Raw genomic sequence first — 22,780 nt, forward strand, 5'->3', positions numbered from 1 at the left:
CAAATTGACAGCACAGGGGAGCAACAGGCGAGCCAGGAGAGGTCTGCTGCGCCATGTGGGTCGCTCCCTGGCCAGCCAGGGATCAAACCTATGCTGCAGAGGCTGCGGACAGCCTCACAGGCTAAGTCTAAACCCCTTGAGCCACCAGGGAGGCCCTGAAATGGTTTTCTTACTAGAGATAACTCAAGAATAGCCTCAGCAACACCACAGAGCATTTCCTTATCATTGCCAAACTTCAGTTATTTAAGATCTATTCTGAAAAATAAGGTAGATATTTCTAACCATGATTCCACACTGTGTTACAATTCTTCATGACATTTAGAAGACAAATATTCCTTAGAAAATAAAACACAAAGATCTAAGTCTCCCTGGAAAATGGATACTTAGAAACTTGTTTTAAAAACTTCAAAAAAATTTGTTCTTTGTCCTTGTAGAACTACTTTTGCCTGACAGTGCTGTCAGAAAACAGCTTAAACAAGCAAACTATCAAATAAAAGTTAACAGGTTAAAGAAAAAGACATGAAAAAATTAAAGTGGAAGAAACAGATAAAAATGAGGTAAAGCAACTATTAATAACTTAATTTTCCCTATAAAGTATAAACAAAAAGTGCTATAGCTCAATCAGATTACATAACAATTTGACACAAAAAGGGAATTTGGGCCTCACTCTTTTCATTGATTAAGACAACTAAAGCAGGAAAAAAAAAAAGTGACCTACACCTAACATCACAAATAATTTATCTAGGTCACAGAGATCAGTTAAGAGAAGTTGAAATGAACAAGTTTTCTGGCTCTTAGCTGAGTGACCTATTCAATTTTTCAATAACAATCAAATGGGAACTACCTCACCTTTGACAGCCTGGCCCCCCCCCCACGTGCATCTATCCCAACACAGCTACCCTCCCCCTGCTAAAACTGAAGGAGCATCTACAACTTAAAAATCTAAACCTTTCACCTGTCTTGTTTCCTATATCTTCTATGCATACCAAGGATTGGTTTCCTGCAATTGTACCCTCTACAGGAAAGCTCATAACAAAGAGGTTCTAATAAAACTTGCGGTTGCTCCATGTCCTGTTGCAATTTCTCTATTCCAATTTTCCAATAAAAATTTTTGAAGAGGAACCTAGACTCCAGAATGCTATTTCTGTTTCTTTTCTAACCATTTTCTTTTGAACTGACACTCAGATTCTCATAACTGCCATTTCAAAGAAACAGCTTTTGTCAAGCTTGACACTCAGTTACATCTTGCTAAATCCAAGAGCCAATTTTCTGTCCTATTTGTCCTGACCTTACAGCAATGTAGGACATGACTAACCAGTCCCAACTTCCTAACACACTATCCTTTTTTACTCAGCTTCCAGGGCATCTACTTTCCTGGTTTTCTTACTACTACTCTGGCTGTCTCTTCTCAGTCTCCTTTATTAAATCTGCTTTCTCTTCCCAATCTCTAAAGGTTGAAATATACAAGGTACCACATATTTATCTTTCCTACACTCTCTCCTTAGGTGATCTCATCTAGATTTCTTTTAACCTGAATTCTCATCTCCACCTTCCTATTTGACAACTCCATCTATATATGTAAAAATCTTTTTAGACTTACATGTCCAAAATCAAAATCACGACCTGTCTTCTTTCACCCCTATTCTTTCACATTTTCTTCTGTTCTCATTAGATGGTACCTCCATCTGTTACATTATTCACCCCCCCAAAACTAAGGGCTAGTGATGCAGAATTCATTCTTAACCTCACATCCCACCATCCAAATCTTTTTCTTACATCATAGTTAATTTTTGGACAATATATAATTTCTCACCTCAAGTGTGGTCATCATAGTTCTCCCACCACCAAAGCACCCACAGTCCATCACTAGACCCCCTTGTGTTCTTTCCCCCCTGTTTTCCACCCTCACTCCATCTCCCTCCCCTCCTGGATGCCTGATATCTATGGCCAGTTTCCATCCCTCCTGCTACCATCCTAGTCTAAGCCACCATCTTTTCCACTTGAACTCTGCAAACAGTCTTCTGATAGCCTCTTCATCCTTGCTTCCCCAGTCAGTTCTTCACACAGCCTTCAGAGAAAACAACTGGACACAGGTCAGATACCAGTGCTCTCTTGTTTAATACACATCAAGGGCTCCTAGAGCCAGATTTCTTAATGGGACCTACAGACTCTGACATGTAGCCCTCTGTCTCCTCCACCTGTATCTCATGCCACTCTTCCCCTCATCTGCTTTTTCAGCTAAAAGGATCTTTTTGTGTGTGTGTGCTTCTAACATGCCAAACTGGTTGCCAATTCACAGACTTTTGCACTTGCTGCCCCCCCCTACCTAGAAGACCTTTCTCCTGTAACCTCACAAAAGTGACCCTTCTCTTCATCCTGTTCTCAGTACAAATTCTGCCTCCTCAAAGATGGCTCCCCCGCTAGTTCTACTAGATAGAGAGCTCAGTCACTCTCTCATTTCTTCACAAATCTTGTTAGTATTGGAAATATTCTTACATTTAGTATGAGAAAATAATGTAAGACCCATGAAAACAGATATGTTGTCTAGTTCACCATGGTAACTCTAACACCACTTATAATTTGTAGAATGAATGATTATTCTATACTATTCCAAATAGAATACTAATAACTTCATTCTGTAAGTTTTTCTTTCTATTTTAAATAAAATGTTAGATCATCCCTATTTCAAATAACTGAATAATATTTAAATCTCTAAAATTTCTAAGGGAGAAAAGTTAGCAAATCAAAAGACATTACCATCATAAAGATGGAATATTTTACTGGGTTAATTTAAATAGCTGAAATGACCAAAAATAAGGCTTCCGACAAAATAAATTTCACCTGCAGTTACAATACTTTCTATTTGACTAATATAAACTAGTCACAATGTTAAGAGAGAAAACTATTTTTTCGCTAACAAGTTATCTAGCTTAACAGAATACACAGGCGTTATATAATCCATGTATAGTTAGTTCTCCAGCTAATTTAAACTAATTCTTTGTGCCTAAGTATAAATCTGTGAACAGTAATTCATCTGATTCCCCTATCTGTATAGGAGACTAGCTAACTAGGTAAAAGCAAAAAAAGAAAAACTAAGTCTTGCCCAATTTCAATTCCTAGGATTTATTTTCCAAAAATGGTCAAGAGTGCTTACCATGGCCATGCTAGAAAACTATCAACTCTAATACTTGATGGCTAATTTTTTGTCATTTTTTTGTCATCCATATAAGCTTTCTCAAAAAAAAAAAAAAAAAAAAAAGTCCCCAAATGGTAAGGTCACAGATAACAAGTCAGAAAAAAGGATCAGATCACCATAAAAATCGTCACCACCAGAATCCCTCCTTTATATCCAGTTTCAAATGAAGTAGAGTAAATTTACACTATAGGGTTCACTATATATTCTAAGATATAAAATATAGTATGATTTATATGACTTTAGAAGCATTCTTACTTTTAATAAAAAATAAGTGTATAAAAGCAAAGAAACATTAGTTTCTTATCATTTCCTGTGCTCAGTTTCTTTGTATAAAACATTGCTGCCTGGCTACCTCTGTTGCCAGCAAAGAACTCACACAACTGGCACCTAGAGGTATAAATATAATCTCTTTCCCCAGAAAGAAAAATAACTGAAGATGAGATAAATGTAAAAATGAGATTGAGGCTTTAAAATTCAATTTCTTTCCTATAAAGGAAAAAATTTATTAAGAAACAAAATCAAGTAAAGTTGATCGACTCCTGTATTTGCAAGTTCCAGGATATGCCTAAGCTTTTCTCCATCCTACTACCATTATTTAATCAGTCTATTAATTAAAAATTAAAATAGATTTAGATTTTAAGTGTGATTTCCTAGACTCTAGGCCCAATTACAGTAAATGCTAGACTTAAAATTTAAAGCACAATCAACCAGAAAAGTCAGTTTCTAAAGGTTTTTGAAACAAGGGTCAATTAAGACATCTTCAATATGTATTCCCAAAATTCAGTCAGTCAAATGAAAACATTATTCAATAGCCATTCATTCACTAAACACCTGTTAAGTGTTAGACACTGAACTCGTAAGACACAACTGATCCCCTGCCATTAAGAAACTTCCAGCTTCCAGAAGAGAAAGGTAATGCAACTAAGTAGTAATGATAAAGGGCAGTAAAAGAGACTAAACAAATACAAAGTTAAAAATAAGAGGGCATGAGTCCTAGGGTAAGTTAGGGTTAATGAGGCAGCTTCAGAGACAGCCCAGGCAGGGACTTAGGGAAGAGTTAAAAAAGCTTCTGAGATAAGGGCAGAGAAATCCAGGAGGGTTAATGAGGACAGTAAATTTTAAGGCTAATAAGGAGAGTAAATTTTATGAGACCCTGGACAGGAGCAGTGAAAGAAATGGGAAGACAAGCGCTGTAAAGCTAAACACAGCTGCCCACTGACAGCCAGTCACCAAGAAGATGATGAGATTTTAGAATAGAGAAAAAAAAAGGTTTAACTATCCTCTAGACACAGGCCCATATGGCATCTATGCCCCACACCGCCCCCCACTGCCCTTAGCATTGCTGCCTTGGAGTCTTTGCTTTTGTTCTTTTCCCTCCAAATAAGCTTTTCTTTACTTTCTTGAATAAAGTTTGCTTCTCTACTTGCTTATCTAAAAACTCTGTGAATTCCTTTTTATGGCTTTGTGGGACAAGAACCTATGGTGGTTCAAGGGTTAAATAAACAGTGCACACCAGCTTCACTAGTATTTTGATACACTGGGTTAAATAAAATTATTAAAATTAATTCCACCTGTTTGTATTTTCCTGTGCAGCTACTGAAAGTGTTACATTATGTATATGGTTCACGTTATATTTGTTGGGCGATGTTAGTTCAGAGTCATTGCAATGTCCAGGGGGTAATGGTAAATAATAAGTGAGGCTGGGTTAGAGAGTAAAGATTCTCCAGGACCTCATTCTTTTTTCGTTTTACCGATTTCCAAACTGCATGTAGCTCTTTCCCTCAAAAAAAAAAAAAAAAAGTATTTCGATGACGATTTTGAACCCAAAGAGAGGGATAAGCAAAGTCAATGAGGATAATACAATACCTGTCAGTGCTACCCAATAGATAGCTCTCACAAACCAAACCCCGGTAACAAATCCACTTTAACAAAACCATCTAATATTTTTTCATTTATCTAAGAACAGGTACCAGCGTCTCAAAAAGTTAACCATCAAAACAATTTACTATTCCCATTCACAAACAAAATAAAAGCTATGCCAGTAATTTGTTACTAATAGATGCCAGTAATCTGTCGAGGGCTGAAAATTGAGTGAGAGTTTTAAATTCAGATCAGCTGGACCGATGCGGCTTCACCAATATTAAACACTTGTCTATCCTAAAACACCAAGTATCTGAGCACCCACTCCAACTCACCTGTAGCAAGGCGGCATTTTTTGCCAACCCTCTAACCTCCCCTGGCCCATCCTGAGGGGATACGTAAAAATGTCACAGCCTGAGCACTCTCAACACAGTTTTAATCGCCTGTTACTTATTATCCCAATTTCCAAAGTCTCCAGGCTCCTGGCCCTTCCTCGGCCACCTTTCCCACGGTCAAACAACTGATGCAGGTTTTTCTGGTTTCTAATATTCTAATTTAGAAAATCACGCCGGTTTTTCGAACTCCACAGGGTTTTCTAATAAATCCTACCCCATCTAGTTGTTCCTTAAATGGGTTCTCTTCTCCACCCCATTTAACCAAACCTTCCCAACACCTACTCCTCCAAATTTCCCAATGCCCCCCACATCGTCAACCCCAACCTGGCCCTTTTGCAGTTGCCAGTATTTTCCACTTATTTTCTCCCGCGAGGACACATTCTACCCATTCGCCCTTCCTTCCGCCCGGCTACAACCACTCCGCTGGCACCGCGCCTTCCGCAAAGCCGCCCCATCGCCCGCCGACGCGGACACCCCAGCTCCCCGCCTCACGCCCCCCCAAGGCCAGCCCCATCCCGCCACGCCCAGCTCGGAGCGCGGCGGCGTCCCGCCTCCCAGGCTTCCCTGGGCATCCGCCAGTGGAATTCCCCGCCTGGGCCCCGGCGTGTGGCCGCCGAAGAGCGAGTACCTGGCTCCCGCGGAGGCCGTGGAGGGTGCGGGGCGGGCGACCCGGCCGCCGCGGTGCGGGAAGTTTGAACGTGGGGCTGAGCGAGGGCGGGTACCTGAGCTCCGGGCGGCGTGGCGCGGCGACCTGGGCTCCAGGGTAACGGAGGCGGAGACCCAGCCTGCACTGCGGCGGCCGCAGCCAATGATGCCAGCGGGCCCTTCCTATTGGCTTCGGTGGGCCTGGAAGGCGGGACGACGGGTGCGGACGAAGACGGCCATTGGCTGCCGGGAGTGGGGGCTCGTTACCTGCGATGCTCAGCCGGGAGTGTGCGGCCGATTAAGGCTGTGTCTATGGAAGCGCGCCGCGAGAGCATCCGTGGCCTTGAAGGGCGGGACAAGGACGTCGGCGGAGACGAAAGGGATTCGTGCAATGAGCTGCAGGAATGGGCGACTGAGCGTGAATGAAAACATTCAAGATTGTGACCAACCCTTTTGGAAGTCACTTGGTTTTTCATTTCATTAGAAAGAAATTATAAGCAACTGGCTGCTTTTATGTCTCAGCACTGACATTGCTGGTTTTCAGGAGAATGTGGTTTTAGTGCACTTAATGCTCTGGTCTCAAGGCCCTGGCCCCCTTGGATTTGACTTGAAAGTGATTGTTATGTATGATAACGGGTTTGAGGTGGAATGCCATTGCAAACATTTGCACACAATTTTAGAAAAGGAATGTCAATGGTACGTGTCAGTAACCTATTAAGGGCTACAGTGTGGCATATTTTCTCCTTTAAAAATTTTACAGTGCGTTAAACAGCATTAATTGCAGTGGGCAAGGGAGGCAAAAAGATAACTCTTCAGTGAAGGTTATTTTAAGCCTCCTTGAGCCCTCTGATTATCAAGATGGTACTCAGCTGTTCTCGCTGTTGTTAATATCTGGAGAACAGATTGTGCGGGTAAATTAATTCTTGAAGGCAAATGCATTCTAACCAATTTTCTGACCATGAATTATGCTAATTCCATTTCTTGCTTGACCTCACTTTCCCAACGTTGCATTATTTCAAAGCTTTTGTTTTATCTTGTCAATATATTTTACTTCAACTTAACAGACTAAATCACCTAAGCAATTCCGTTTATTTTCTGAATACTCAAATGGCTAGAAGATAACAATCACCTGTTAGTGTAACAAGATTAAAAAATGCCTAAAATTTCACTGAAGTAACTTTTCACAATCTCTACTAGTACTCTTCCTTAAAATCCTCATGGCTATTATTGACTCTCCTAGAATTAATCCTGTATAGTTTAATAACCCCATGATTGGTGTACTTTGAAAGAAAGTTGCTATAAACAGTCAAGAAACGTACCTTATTTACTTGTAAAAATAAAGCCATTTCCCTAAAACACCTAATTGGGCTTGCTAGCACTCAAGGACAGCTGAGAATGAAGCTAACAATTACTCCCCCTCACAATATGCTAGGCAGTTTATTCGTTTTCCATCTTCATTCATGATTCTAGACAAATAGTGTTATGCCTATACCTGAGGAAACAGATTCACAGAAGTTTATGAATTACGTAGGAAATATTAGAGGCAAGATTCAAGCCCATGTTATCTAAATTCCAAATTTCAGAGTTTCACATTTATAACCTTTAATGTGTTTCACCTACATGTTAATAAAGTTACTGGAAAACAAAATATTTAGAAGGTTGAGTCTCCGAAAAATTGGAGAATCTCCACGATAATCTGTAAGATGTTTTCAAGATCTTTACCATATGCAGATTTATTCAGTCTATAAATTTGAAATAGCAGTGACAATCAGTGTATTTGATCTTAACAAGGCAAAAGAATTTTATAAACCTATAAAAGTAAAAGCCACTTTTTACTTTTAAAATTTCCCCCAAGAGCCTCCCTGGTGGCGCAAGGGGTTAAGCACAGCACTATGAAGCAATCTGCAGCAAGAGTTCTATCCCTGGCCAGGGAGCTACCCAAATGGTGCAGCAGACCTCTCCTGTCTCGCCCGCTGCCCCCCTTAGCAGTGTATTTGAGTAGATTTGCCTGTTCTGCTCCCCACTCTGTCTTTGGTGAATCCTCCTACCCCCACTCCCTCACCTCTAGCCTGTACTCCAGCTTTTGTATGCATAAATAAATAAATCTTTAAAAAAAAACTTCCCCCAAAATGTGAGATAATTATTTCAGAAATTTTTACATTGATTTTCATACAATCATTTTAATAGGATTTGAATTTTTTTAAATTATACCATTTTGTTTTATTTCACTCTATACTATTAATAGGATTCTGCCTTTCAGAAAAAAGGGTAACAAAACTAACAAACCTACATTTTTTTATTTCTGCTACTTTATCAGGAACCAGCTTTTTTATTTTTTAATATTTTTATGAGATAAATGGTCATGATGCACTTTGGAGCTTTGTTTTTAATATTCCTGGTCTTGTGTTAATTTTGTGACTTCTCCGTATTTGCTCTATTGCTAACTGCATGTTCATTTTTTACAGGACTTCTGCTTTATGGTGATGATGGTAGTAATATTATAGAACTGCTTACCAAAAGAATTAGTCCCATATGGGAAAGCTAACCAATTTGAGCAATTTGTTAGATGTTTCATAAAATAGGCAGAAAAAAAAGTAAACCAGCTGTAGACAAATAGAAATTACAATGACTGTAATTTAAAAGGGTTTACTATAATCTAATCTTGGAAAGTATACCATTATAAATATAGTTTAAAAAGTTCAGTTGTCCATTTAATGCCATTCTTTAAAAAAAGACTCACAATTTTATTTTACCCAGGAAAGGAATAAAATAATTCAACAATTCAACATCATACCATTTGGAGTTCATATTGCTAGAACGTTTTAGATGTATTAATAAATTCCAGTTTAGTAGATTATCAGCATGTAACATTAACTTACATTGAGTATAAAGAACAGGAAGTGTGAAGACATAGAAAATGGTCTGCTTTTATAAAAACAAATTAAGTGTAATTGTTATAATATAGAAACCTGATACCCTTTCGTTATCAATTCTGTTTAGTTGAAAGATAAATCTTTTTTGATCACCTGATGAAATTTACAAGTTATTTTGTTAGTGGAGAAAGAAAGAAAACCATTGAGATGTTTACTAGTATTGTTCTTATTTCATGGTTGGTGAGTGAATCAATTGTTTTTGAATTTCATGGAGTTTGTTTGAACTTGAAGGGCTATTGCTTAAAGGGCTTTTGCATAAAAGTAACCCAAAAGGTGGTTTAAGCTATTTTTTAAACATGTTTTCAGATTTTGTTATTCCACAATTAACATCTTTAAGTAAAATAACCCATAGATCGAATGCTATCTGCAAAGCAGTGGGAATAGCATTTTAGGAAAACATAATTTTATTTGTATTTACCTGGTTAGATTTGAAAAGGAGAATGTCAATATAGTTCTTTCAGTAGACAATTGCCTGTTCATAGCTGAAATAGTCCACAGGAGGACTCAATTAAAATCAGTGACTGTCACTGTTTTTGACAGTACACTATGTAAAGAAAAAAATGTTTTTACTGTTTGGGAGTTTTACCATAATAAAATAGCCAGTGAAAACAGAAGAACAGTATAGTTAGAATTGCAGTGGAAATTTTCTAACTTAGACACCTTCATTTAATCATTAAATACACACTGAGCATTTAATAATTATCCTTGGGGAATACAGAGAGGAAAAGTCCCTGTCTTTCAGTTGCTCAGTGTTTAAAGGGCAAGGAAAATAAGTTTTTCTGATTGCAGGTACTGTGTAATAAGGATGATTATGAAGTATGCCTTGGGTGCTGGTGGGACTCTGAGATTAGGGCCTCTTAACTCAGTTTCCTGGCCTATTTATGCTTCCCAGAGGAAGTAACTCTTGAGTTGGAGTTTATGTTACACAAAAGCTAACAAGGAGAGAAGTGGGCAGATATGATATGATACATAAAGTAAAAACAAATTAGTATATACCCAGACACTACAGAGGCAAGGCAAACTATTTAGTAAAACATGAAGGGGTGGGCATGAGGAATAGAGGGAGTCCACTGGGGAGTGAGTGGCCATATATATGGTTGGAGAGGAGGCAAAGGCTAGATGTTTAATTGCCTCTAACAGAAGTTTGTAATTAATCCCATAGGTGGTGATGCATGAATTTTTTAACAGAGCACTGATATGATTTGATTTGCATTTTAAAAAGACTATACCAGTGGCCTCATTCAGGATGAGACTAGAAAACAGAAAGATCACTTTAGAACTTTAAAACTTTGCAGGGGCAGGGGGGTGTTTCAGGACACAAATGTTTCTCTCCCACAGGTTACAAGGCCAGATCAAAAGTTAAGAATTGTGTACAGTTAAGAATTTAAAGTTTTGATAAATTGCTTTAAGAGAAAAAAAGTTTCAGGTAAAAGTGTATATCAACTGATAAAATACTTGAAGCCCCAAAAAATAAGTAAATGAAATAAAGAGGGGACCAGCAATATAGACAAGAAATGAAAAAGGTCTGGGTTAACTAATATTAATTGAGCACCTTCTATCCTGGCCCTGAACTTCAGTTCCACATACTCATTTTAATCCTTGCTTCAACCCAATTTAGTCCTTACTACAAGTCTGTGATATATTATTATTTTTGTTGTTAGTTCTTGTTACAAGTGAAGCCTGGGCTTAAAGAGGATCATTTTCCTTGCCTAAGATTACAGTTAGGAAATAGAGGAGTAGGATTTAAACCTGTCTGATTCTAAGACCTGAGCTTTCAAAGACTTGCTTTTTAAAATGTGGTTGTAACACTCAATAATGAATCACCTAGCCAATTTATGGTATATGGTATTTTTAAAATGGATATAGAGTAGAATAGAATCTATCAGAGTATAATAGAAACTTCCTGTATATTACGTACAGGAAGAACAAAGCATCAATTCATGAAACTTTTTAGTTATATTTACGCACATGTAATATGTATTATTTTTTACTATGTCTCAAAATATACACCTGTTTAGAAATGACTGTTCTCTGCTATGCTGCAGTAATAGGAGGAAAGAAAATGTATATACACTACCTGTTATAAAACAGGATGATTAATTATATGTAGGCGGGTGATCGAGGGAAGAAAGAGCCCAGGTTAAACCTCAAATTCCAGTACCCTTCCTCAAGCCAGTGAATAAGGAGGTGTAAGTGTGAGGTAAAGGGCATTAGTAAGAAGTTTGGGGACTATGTTGGAGGCATCTATGGGACATCCCGGTAAAAATGCAGATGGTATTTCTTACGAAGTTAAACACATTCCTAAGATGACCCAGTAATTTCACCCCAAGGCATTTACACAGGAGAAATAAAAGCATGTATCCAAAAATACTTAATCAACATTGCATATAGTAGCTTTATTCACATTAAGCAAAATAATAAACAACCTAAATATCCATCAACATGAGAGTAAGTTTTAAAAATATAACATGTCCACAACTGTTACTGGATTTCCCCCAATCTGTAAAATTAAACAGAATTAAATACTAAACATTGTTTTTTTCTCCCTCACTCCTTGCATCCCTTGTGATTTATTCTCCAGCTGCATTCCCAGGAACCTTGAGAACTGTGTCAATCTCTAACAAAATTCTCTGTAACCCTCCAAGGTTGCTAACAATAGGGCAAGTATCTCTTGGGTTGTCAACCCCAAAGGAACACTCTCTGCTGAAGAAGATATGCACTGTTAACACATGAGCCCATGCTCCCCAGAGACTGGAAATGTGAAGCCCCTCATTGCCTTCATATCTTGCACCTCCTCATAGTCCCTCCCTTCTATATAACCATAGTATGCCACCATTCTGGAAGCTGGCTTCTTTTAGGGTATTAGCCCTGCTGACTCCCTTGATGACTGTATCAGATATAATAAACTCCTTTGTGAAAAGACTTTCTCCTGGCTCCAAGTTGGCTTTCTGAAGGCAAGTGAGGTTGGTTGTTTACAATAGTGGTCATCAATAGAATTAACTATTCTATTCAACTACTACCTATTCTAATCAACATGGATAAATTCTAAAGACATTATGTTGTGCAAAAGAAGTCAGACACAAAAGAATATATTTTGCACTAATAATATTTGCACTAATAATCAGCTCAAAAACAGGCAAAGTTAATCTATCAAGGTAAAAATCAGAATCATCAACTGTGGATTGACAGGAAGGGAATAAGGAGATTGTTAGAGTGATAAGCTATATCTTAACTGAGGTGGTAGTTAAAGGATGTTTCCTTTATCAAAATTAATTTTAAAAGCTTTAATAAAAAACAAACAAAAAAAAACCCCACAAAATATATTGCCCTGTATAACAGAATAATACAGATGTAGGCCTGGCTCCAAGTTTGATTGGATCCAAGTACTCAGTGTCATTTAAAATATATTTTCTTTTTTTTAACTTCTTGGATGGACTTTCCTATACACTGGTTTCCTATCAGGCAGGTTTTCCATGCCATGTAGAACACCAATCTCCAAACATACTATTCATATCTAGTTCTTTTTCACTGGAAAAAGAAAATCTCTTTTCTGATTGGTCCAGCAGAAATCCTGTTATTAACTGATGGTTCATACCTGAACATGAAGTAACTACTATTAAGTGGTTGCTGGGGTGCAATATATAGTAAGGATATGAGCAAGTCACCTGAGTTTTCACATTCTCCCAGAAAAGCTGAAAGAGAAAATCCGTGGATAAAAGGTTCTTCAAAAGAAAACTGGAATGTTGTTACCAGAAAAAGAAATACCAGATTAGGTCCTCCCTGGTGGTGCAGTGGGTTGAGAGCAGCGCTGTGAAGCTAGCTGTCCACAGCTTTAACGGCACAGGTTCGATTCCGGCCCAGCCCGGCACAACATACCTCTCCTGTCTTGCCCACTGCTCTACTCAGCAGTATATTTTGATACTTCTGCCTGTTCTGCTCCCTGCTCTGTCTCTGGTGGATTCCCGCACCCTCCCGTGCCTCTGGCCTTTACCCCAGTGCTTATATAAATATCTTTTTTTAAAAAAAAAAGAAATACCAGATTAATAGATGTCCCCAAATGTGATAATAATTTTATTCAAATAAGTTTACCAGTCTGGAGTTCTTGTTTTTTAAGTTCATTTAAGACAAACATATATAACTCTAAATTTCCCAGTCTGTAAATACAGATGAGATCAACCAAATTTTGATCCCCTCCACTTTCTAGTACTTCCACTATCAAAAGTCTTCCCCACCAAAAATTTTTGGACTTCCCAGAGAATTTCTCATGCTTATAAGCATGTCTACCTTCACTGGCAATCCCTGCTTTAAAAGATAGCAGGGACACTTCTGTGTTATGTGAGAATCCATCCCTTTCTCTTCAGAACTCAGATGTTTCCGTTGATGGTGGTCATCAATTCACTGAGTTCCATCACTATGTCAGTGCCAAAGTTGATCTGAATAGTGCCAATTATATGCCTATGGCTTCTCAGATCTAGCCCATTTTCTACATTATGTGGTGTTGGGGTCACAAACTACATTTCCTGAATATCTTTGCTGATTGACTCATTGTTAGGTTCTGCCATAAGGGTGCACTAGAGAAAGGTTGTATGTAAGGTGGGAGTTGAAGAGAATGAAGTGCTGTTGTCATGTCCTTGTTCCTACCAGTGTTATTCCGGCAGAAGCATTAGCTCTAGTCTACAATGTCTTTTGCTATTCCAAGCTTCCTAGAGTTATCCTCTAGTGGTATAGATACCAGCACTGTGGAGTTTTTCCTCTGAGTTCCTAGAGTCTGGTGACCCCATCTCTATTCTTTTGTTTCCCTAGCCATGGAGGTTAACCATTTTCTGCGATTACAGATATCTGGGTTATCTCAGTGTGTCCTTTGTGAACTTTTAGTCTTCAACACCTGTGTATCAAATCCCTGTATTAAATAGCTTCTGTTTAAGCTGTGTGTGTTTATTTTCCCAACAGCATCCTGACTTATCTAGCATTCAAGAGCCAAGTTTAAGAGATAGAAGTGAAATGCCCCTTTATGTGTTACTCTCTGTTGGATAGATTCCAGTGAAGTATAACTTGCTATTACCGACTGAATGTGTTCCCTCAAATTAATGTTAAAATCTAATCCCTAATTTTAAAATCTAATCCCCAAAGTGATGGTTAAAAATCTAATCGCCATTAGGAGGAAATTAGTTTATAAAGGTAGAGCTCACATGAATGAGATTAACGTTCAGATAAGAAGAAACCAGAAAGCTAGCTCTCTGCTCTCTACCATGTGAGGATACTATGAGATGGTAGCCATCTGCAAAACAAGAAGTGGATCCTCACCAGACACCAGAACTGCCAGTGTCTTAATCTTGGACTTTCTAGCCTTCAGAACTGTAAATGAGAAATTCTATTGTTTAAACCACCCAATCCATGGTATTTGTGTTATAGAAGCCTGAACTGATGAAGGAAGACACATGTTGTGGCCAGATGTTTAGTATGATTTAGTGAAACTGCTTCATTTCTCTTGTCTTATGAAATAAACACAAGAGTACTGTGCTGAGCTGGATCTGAGTAACGGTCACAGTGCTACAGTCAGACACTACCTTCTCCAACATCTCTTCATTGAGACAGCTGTGTGTGACACTTCACCTCAGTAAAGTTCTTTCCCAGTAGGATGCTGAGATCCCTACTGCATGTATGTAGCATCTGCCACCTATATGGCTCAGAACTGAGGCTAATGAATTGAAAGACTCAGCACACAGAGGCTGTAAGAAGAATAAATGAATGTGCTCATTATCACGTTTGTGTACCAACACTATAACTTTACTACTTCTCCATCCCCATGTACCAAAACAACATATAAACAGCAACAAAGGAAAAAACTCCACAAAACTTTTACCACCTTTCACAGAGCAACTAAACAACAGGTGACCAATCAAGTATTAAAATGCCTTGGAGTGTGATCCTATGTTTGTATAGTATTTTACGGAGTATTTTTACAAAGATTACCTCATTTAATTTCAAAACAACCTTAAGAAACAGGAAGGGCAGCTAGTTTCCACTTTTAAATCTGACCCTGAGGTTAAGTCCATAATGTCTAGTAGAAAAATAAAATTTAAAATAATTTTAAATTGACCAGTAGTGACATTAAAATACATTTTAAAAAGTGAAAGTAATTTTATAATATATTTTATTTCCTATAAAATATCCAAAGTATTGTTTCAATATGTAAATAACATTTAAGAATTACTAAATTCTTAGATTGACTAAATTATTAGATATCTCACATTATTTTTAACTAAGACTTTGCTACTTAGTGTGTATTTTATAGACACAATATATCTCAATTCAGACCAGCCACATTATAATTATAAAGTAGTCACATGTGAGTTGTGGCTACCCCACTGGACTGTACAGGGTTAGATTATTTACCTAGAGACACATAATAGGAAGTAGTGGTTTCAGGTAGCCAGCTTCTGAAAGGAGAAATAATGGTCTGGAAACTTAGCGACCTGAATTCCAGACATATATCTACCTCCTCCTGAATGTAGGATACCGGACAAATCATTCTTAAAGTTTGCTTTCTGGCTTGATAAACAAGGCAAATGGCATTAATCAGTTGCCTTTACTTCCATTCCCCTCTCCTGCCCCCTGCCTTTATTCCAATCCCTGGCCCCAAAGTACACAACAGAAGCCTTTCTTCAATAGAAATCTTATACAGAAACCCAATATTTAAAACATGGGAAGCATAAATCCTAAGAGATGACTTCTCTGTTGGAGGGAGCATGGCAGCAGGGAGGGGGCAGAAGTGGATTGCTGTTTAATACGTGCATGTGTGTGTGCATGCACACACATACACACACACACACAGTTATCTTCTGAAGGGGGCTCTGATGAACAGTTTAGGCATATGTAAAAACCTTTGGGGGAAGCTATTTCTAAGATCCTTCTTGTTTTAAAATATCTATGATTCTGTAGATATGATTCCACTTAGGCATGGTCAACAATTCTAGCCAGTGTTGAATATTTAACCTATAAAGAATAAGTACTATTGTAGATCTAGTACTGTCCACAGATAGCAGTATATTTGACTCACACTTTAATTTCATATGATCATAAATTTTTATAAATGGAAGAGGGCCATTAAGATTCACATGGTTTTCTGTTTTTTTTTTTTCTCTTAGTAATAAAAGTTTCTTTTCATAGAGTGCCTCTTTATACAGAATTCTCAAATACTCATTGAAAGAGTCAGAACAGCCCTGTAAAGTTGAAGTGAATGCCAGGAGGGAGATCTCTAACACCACAACAGCTCCCAATTACCTGCTTTCAGAAGTAGCCCCCAAGAATCCTCTCTCAAAACACCAGAACAAACCAATGCAGAAGTCTAACCACCAAAGCTTAAGGCCAGCTCCAACTCTCATCGGATGAGGAAACAGGCCAGTGGGGCCTTCAATCCCAGACACAAGTTGGTGCGGGGCTGGCATAGAAGTCATGGATATGTTAGTGCTCACTAGTACCCGCCAATTCTTAGATTTTCAGAAAATCTGCAAGCTCACTGACATTATGTTAGAAGTTGAAAATAGTGAAAATATTTACACCACAGAAATCAGCAAATGCTGCAAACGGTAGCTCCCCCGTAGCGGCCACTGTTAAAACTTGACCAGCTGCCTCTGAAGTTCCTGAGTCCGGGTCAGTGTACAAAATGGAGCAGCCTCAGAGTAGATGCAGTGCCTTTTAGTAAGAGTAACAATTTTAAGTTAATTAAAAAATTTAAATAAACGGAAGGGGAAAAAATCGTGTCTGTTCACGAAGAAGCACTTAATACCGAATACAGCCATTTTTCTCAACATTTACCACTCTATAGTCCTGTGGGTACTGGTGCCTTTGACTCTTTCAAGCTGTTTTTTGGAATCTTCAGCTACTTCGGGTATTAATTTGTGCTATTAGGTGAGCCAGGCAGGTCAAAGCTTTAGAACATTGAAATGAAAGCTGAAACATAGAATACGAAGAAGGGAAAAGTAACTATTGAAACTGCCGTTTGAGTAGCAAGTGATTTGCTATACCTTCTCTCTGTCTCCCTCTGGTTCTATTTCTGGCTTAGAGGTATTAAAAGGTCGGTGTAAACAACCGCGGGTCTCCAAGCTTCTCCGTTGGCCTCGTGCCTCCTCAAATTTAATCCTCCCAACTGAATGTCTGATTCATCATCCTAACAATCATCCTGTCCCTCTGCCTCTTTCTCCCCTCCCAGCCTGGCCTTTCTTTGAGTCCTTTGTGGCGCTGCGCCTGCCTCCCGGGCCTGTTTGGGCATGCTTGTGATGTCAGATGCCTGCACTTCAGCTGTCCTTTTGTATCCATGGTGATGGATGAAAAATAAGCTGCTTTGCTGTGATTTGAACTTCAATCCATTCAAATGATGCATGCTTTAGTACTCAGGTGATTTTTTACCCCCAATATTTTCAGATCACTGAAATCCTGAATTATAAAGAGGAATTAACATAATTTTTTTCTTTTTTCCTTAAAAATAATCTTTTATGCCTTGGTAAATTAAAATGATCTTCATTGATCTCAGCACCTGAAAATTTTTTTCTGTGTAAATAATAGGAAAACAATTTCAGAAATATGACTCCAAAACAGTAAATAAATAAGTTATTTAAAGCTCCTTCTCACTCCCTGTATGTACGTATTAGCATGTACCAGGGTAAGTAATGGGTGGAGACTTACTTACATAAGGAACTGTATTATGACTAAAGCTGTAAAACATTTACAAAATAGTGCTGCCCAAAATGTTGGTCACTTAATACTAGTGCTACTTGAAATTATGTTAATGGTCTACATGATGTAATATTAAATAACGCCTTTAAAACTCTCTGAATTCAGGGGAGAGAAAAATCTCAAGCTGGTGGTAGTCTTTAATATCTCAGTAATACTAATCATTTTAAAGCAACAAGAGCAGCCTTTTGCACATATTCTTTGCATGCATTAGTTTCTGGCTAACATGTAACCCCTATTTTTTTCATTCTATCCATTTAACAGTTTCCTTCTATTTGTAAATGACACTTGCCGGTAATGTAAAGTTTACTTATACCTAAAAAATGAAATAATTGATACTATAAGTAATACAAATAGCAAAAATCATAAATGTAGTAGTCATGGGAAGCTCAAATACTCTACTTTTCTTAAGTTCACTATTAGGTCTTTATTTTCTCGCTTCAAAGGTCTGTACATTCAATGATCATTGTTTTCAGGGGTGAGTAAAACTTGGGAAAAAATATTAATATTATGTGAAATATCTAGAGTAGGCAAACTTACAGAGACTGAAAGTAGAGGTAACCAGGGTTTGGAGAGAGAGTTCACTCTCTCTCGTCAGAGTTACTGACAAGTAGATACAGAATTTTCTTTGGGATGATGAAAATGTTCTGGAAATGGGCAGCAGTTCCGAATAGATAATATTTTGAATATACTTATTGCTATGAAATTACACACTTTAAATTACACACTTTCACATTAAAACAGTGAACTTTCTGTATATTTTATCACAGCTTTTTAAAATATTGCCATTTCTGGTTGGTGTTATCTTTGTTGAGAGAAGTTTTAGTGAAATGATGGGGGGAACTAGTGAAGGATCACAATCTAGCTTAGAATTCAGTGAAACTAACACAGAATGATGTTCTTCCAGAGATCTCAGGGACAAAGATCCCAGTGGCAAGTCCAGGAGGTAGTTGAGTATCAATTACCATGTCATTCACTATATTGGATATTGAGGTAAGAATACAGGACCTGGCTTTGTAGATTCACAAAAGAAATCAGACAGCAGGAAGTAAGATCCCCCTTGTCCTATTTGGCATCAACAAACTGTTTCTTTGCATCAAGCATATTGTGGTCAACTACTTGCTTTAGTTACAGGACAAGAGTGGTCTTAAGATTATGGTATCTGGGCCAGATAGCAGGTACAGAGGACAAGTTGGTCTAATCTATAACACTAAAATTAATAATTGGGAACAGGAGTCAGGTAGACTCTAATACTGGTAATACTCTAATTACCCAAGACATATAAGAAAACCATAATAGTTAGATGAATTAAGATTTTTTTCAGATAATGCAAATTAAATAATACAAATAATGAGAGAAGCATTACTACACTTAGAAGTGTCTCTAATCTTTCCCTTCCCACTTCATGCTAACTGAAATGCTGAGTGGGGCTTTTTCTGTTGCCCCAGTATTTTGGTTACTCACCAAAGTACAGACAATTCTCTACACAGCCAAAAATAAGTAAGACTTTAAAACCTTCCACCAAGGCTTACTAAAAAATGCAGAACCAACCTTACTATCATCAACTACCACCCTAGGATATTCTTCACCAACAGAAAGGGCTAGTGGGTTGGATGAGCAAAGAAAAGACAAGAATAGTGGTTGTTTTAGAATAACAATTATAGCTAATTGTATTTTTGCCTTCTATAATTCTACCTATTCAGAATTTCCCATCTCCATTCTTCTATAGTAGGAAAAAAAATCATTATTATTATTTCAGACTATCTTCTATAGTCGAAAAAAATCATTATTAAGAAAATGTCACCATGGGTTTATTGTAAAGTATTATACATGCAAATAAAGAATTTAAAATGATTATCTCACTGAAGGAAGGAGAATCAAAGAGGCTAAGAGGACAGGATGGATTTTTGCAACCATTGGTAACAGGAAGAGTCAGAAGTTGAAGTGAAGAGAGAAAACTGGCACCAATTTCAGAAAAAAAAATTCAGTACACTAGACTGGAAAGCTTGACCAAGCATGGAGTTTACTAAGCCACACCTGGATTTCTATCCTCTGCCGTTCAATCCTCTTACCTATCCAGATTTTTCTGTATGACACATTTATATCCATTTTCCCTCCCTATTTACCGCAACGAGATAAAGATCTGACCACCACAGACAGAGATCACAAATTAGACCCTCCCCAGGACAAACTTCCTGGAGTTGCTACAAACCAGATATGATCTTATGGAGTTCGCTTCATGATCAACAGACTACTGTTTCTTCTTGGTTACAAAGCCAGAGCCGTGCCAACTGCTGAGTTCTTCTATGGGATGGTCACCATATATGGTGTGGTTAGTGGTTATTGAAGAATAACTGGTTACTGCAGGAGGTATCTCTATACATCAACTTCCATGCTGGCACAACTATTAGCATCTTCCTCAGATCTATCTTATTTGTACTTAAATGTTATGACTATGATATTCCTCTGTGCCTTTATTTTCATACTTTTATGCCATTGTGACAAGAGTATATTCTCTCATGCAATATCCAGCAAAGGTCTTCCACAAAAGTCAGTGATCAAGGATGCAGGGTTAATTGAATATTGAAAGGTAGCAGTCCATTCTACTATGAGGAAAGACCCCCTTCAGAAATATCCATCATTTTAGTGAGCTGAGATAATGTCCATTTCATATTTTTTTTGTGCAATGTTTCCAAGACTTGAAGGACTGTTAATTTTGAATGATCTTTTTTACTGATGCTGCTGGCAGGTTTTTTTCATTACATGCTGTAAAAAAATTTTTAAATGACAAACAAATTCTTTAGAATTACAAAACCTCACACCCAAATCTTTACTATATAATGGAGCACTAAAGCCTATTAAAATATTAAGGAAGTCATGATTGCTTTTACAGTGATTGATTTAAAGTCAGCTGGAATGTTTTTGGCCTAAGTCTTGCTTCTGAAAGTCGGGCCCATGAATAAGCAATATTAGAATCACTGTGAAACACTTGGAATCTCAGTCCCTACCCCAGACCTACAGAATAATAGGCGCTGGCTTGGGAGAATACAGGATGCTTTGGGGATGCTCTCAGCTGTGAAAGAGAGACCCCACATCTTAGGAGTTGCAAAAATAGCTTCTGAGCATGCTATACTGGTTATTTGATGTTCAGGGTGGGTTAAATGTTTCCATAAAGATATGGGTTCAGATTGCAGCTACTCTAAACATGAGATGCTATGCCTTAGGGCTTGAGATCAATCCCTTTATTGCCATAGTGATTCAGACCCTTTTAATTGTGATTACAGTAGACCAGAGTGGATTCCATCTCCCAAAGAGTATTCAGTTTTTTATATGGAAGATGGTGATATTTTCCTTGGGAAGCACTTATTTACACAGCCAAATGAAGAAAGAAAAGACATAGTTCATAGCTGATGTGAGTAAAGAAATAAAGTTCTAGTGCTGGATGTTAATACTATGTCATTATACTTGTTGTCTAGTGTATACAGTGAAATTAAGTGGGAATTTCTGGAATTGTCTAGATATTTTTAAAAAGAAATTGCAAGTGTAAGAAGGAAATGTAATTTTTAAATCACAAGGTTAGTGCTAAGAACACAAATATATGCAAAAATATTAATAGAACCTTTCTAATCTTCTCTTGACAAATTCTACTGACAGTCGCTTGAGAGTTCTTGTTTCTGGAGTATTCTTTGAAATTCAATAGAGGATTTATTGAGGAGTTTGCAATAGGGAATAAAGAATGCTGATTTGAAATTTGTAATTTAAAATGTACCTTAAATCCTGAAGTTTAGTCGATCAGAATATAAGTAAAAAATATATAATTTAATAGGTTTGTATTTCAAAGTTTTGTGATAAAGAGCACAGACTTTGAAGTCAGAGGTCAGAGAGACTTGGATCTATCACTTAGAAGTTGCAAATTCAGAGAAGTTACTTGAAATCTGTTTCAGTGGCCTAATTTGTAAAATGGAAACCATAATGTCCACTACCTCAGATTATTTGAAAATTAAAGAAGATAGTGGCTTAGTAACTTCAAGGCCAATGAATGTATAAATTATTATTTTTATTATTATCTTCCTGGCACCATCTAGCTAGGCAATGTAAGAGAAAATTATTATGTAGGTAAAAATTGTGATTACAGAGATCATTATTATAGATCCATCAATATCTAATTAGATAATGTAAAAGACAAGATGTTTCATTTATTATAATCACAATTCTGTGAGCTACAGAAAGAAAAAAACCTAAAAATATACCATATCCTTAGAAAGATGACAAATAATCCCAAATTGATATATAGGTTCACTTAAAGTTTGAAAACAAAAACTAATAATTATAAGTGATATATAACATGTCCAAATACTCTAATGGTATAGTGCTATAAAAATAACATTAATAAAGTGTCTCACATCAAAAAAAAGGAAGGATTATTCATTAAGTGATTCTAGTTAATTCATGTATGTAGGGATCTTTGTAAACTATCTCATACCATTTCATCAAATACATACAAAGTGAATTTAAGAATTAAGTGTAAAAATTCAAAATATAAAAAGTAAGCATAAAATTAAAATAAATATCTATCAAATTTTACAAGGAAGAAACTTCCCAATATTAAATATAGTATAAGAGGTCTCCATTCAACAAATGAATAAAGGATATAAATAGATAATTGACCAAATTATCATTGTGGAAAATAGATAATTGACCAAATTTTCATTGTGGAAAAATCTAATGACATTAGAAATCTTTAAAAAACATTTCAAATGAATTATTATTTTTAAAAAGAAACTAGATTCCACTTTCACCTCCTCACTTCATATTTCAAGAATTAAAATGCTTGGTGCTGGTAAGGAGGTACTAAAACAGGCACTTTCATACTCTGGGAGTATAAGTTGTTTACATCTTTTTGTTAGTAATTTATCAAATGTCTTAAAATGACTGTATCCCTCAACCCAATAATTTGACTTGTAGAATTATCCTCCTTGAAGAAATTCCTAAACATAAAAATCGTACAGTGCAAACGT

General features: G+C 37.2%; 1 protein-coding gene across 5 annotated transcripts in view; it reads right to left on the reverse strand.

Moving 5' to 3' along the window:
* Window positions 1–22,780, reverse strand: part of LCA5 (lebercilin LCA5) — a 103,978-nt gene that overhangs the window by 36,360 nt on the left and 44,838 nt on the right. Inside the window, exon 1 of one of the 5 annotated variants that reach the window (XM_054698976.1) lies at window positions 17,057–17,242. The exons of 1 other annotated variant lie outside the window; for it this stretch is intronic. The gene's annotated coding sequence lies outside the window, so the exon portion shown is untranslated. Of the gene's footprint in view, window positions 1–2,496; window positions 2,561–6,079; window positions 6,152–6,173; window positions 6,230–17,056; window positions 17,243–22,780 lie in introns of those variants that run through there. 3 more of the 5 variants (XM_037519996.2, XM_037519997.2, XM_037519998.2) reach the window with 3 other exon arrangements.

The sequence above is a fragment of the Talpa occidentalis genome, unplaced genomic scaffold (genome assembly GCF_014898055.3).
Source record: "Talpa occidentalis isolate TD23 unplaced genomic scaffold, MPIMG_talOcc4v2.1 talOcc4.2, whole genome shotgun sequence".
NCBI lineage: Eukaryota > Metazoa > Chordata > Mammalia > Eulipotyphla > Talpidae > Talpa > Talpa occidentalis.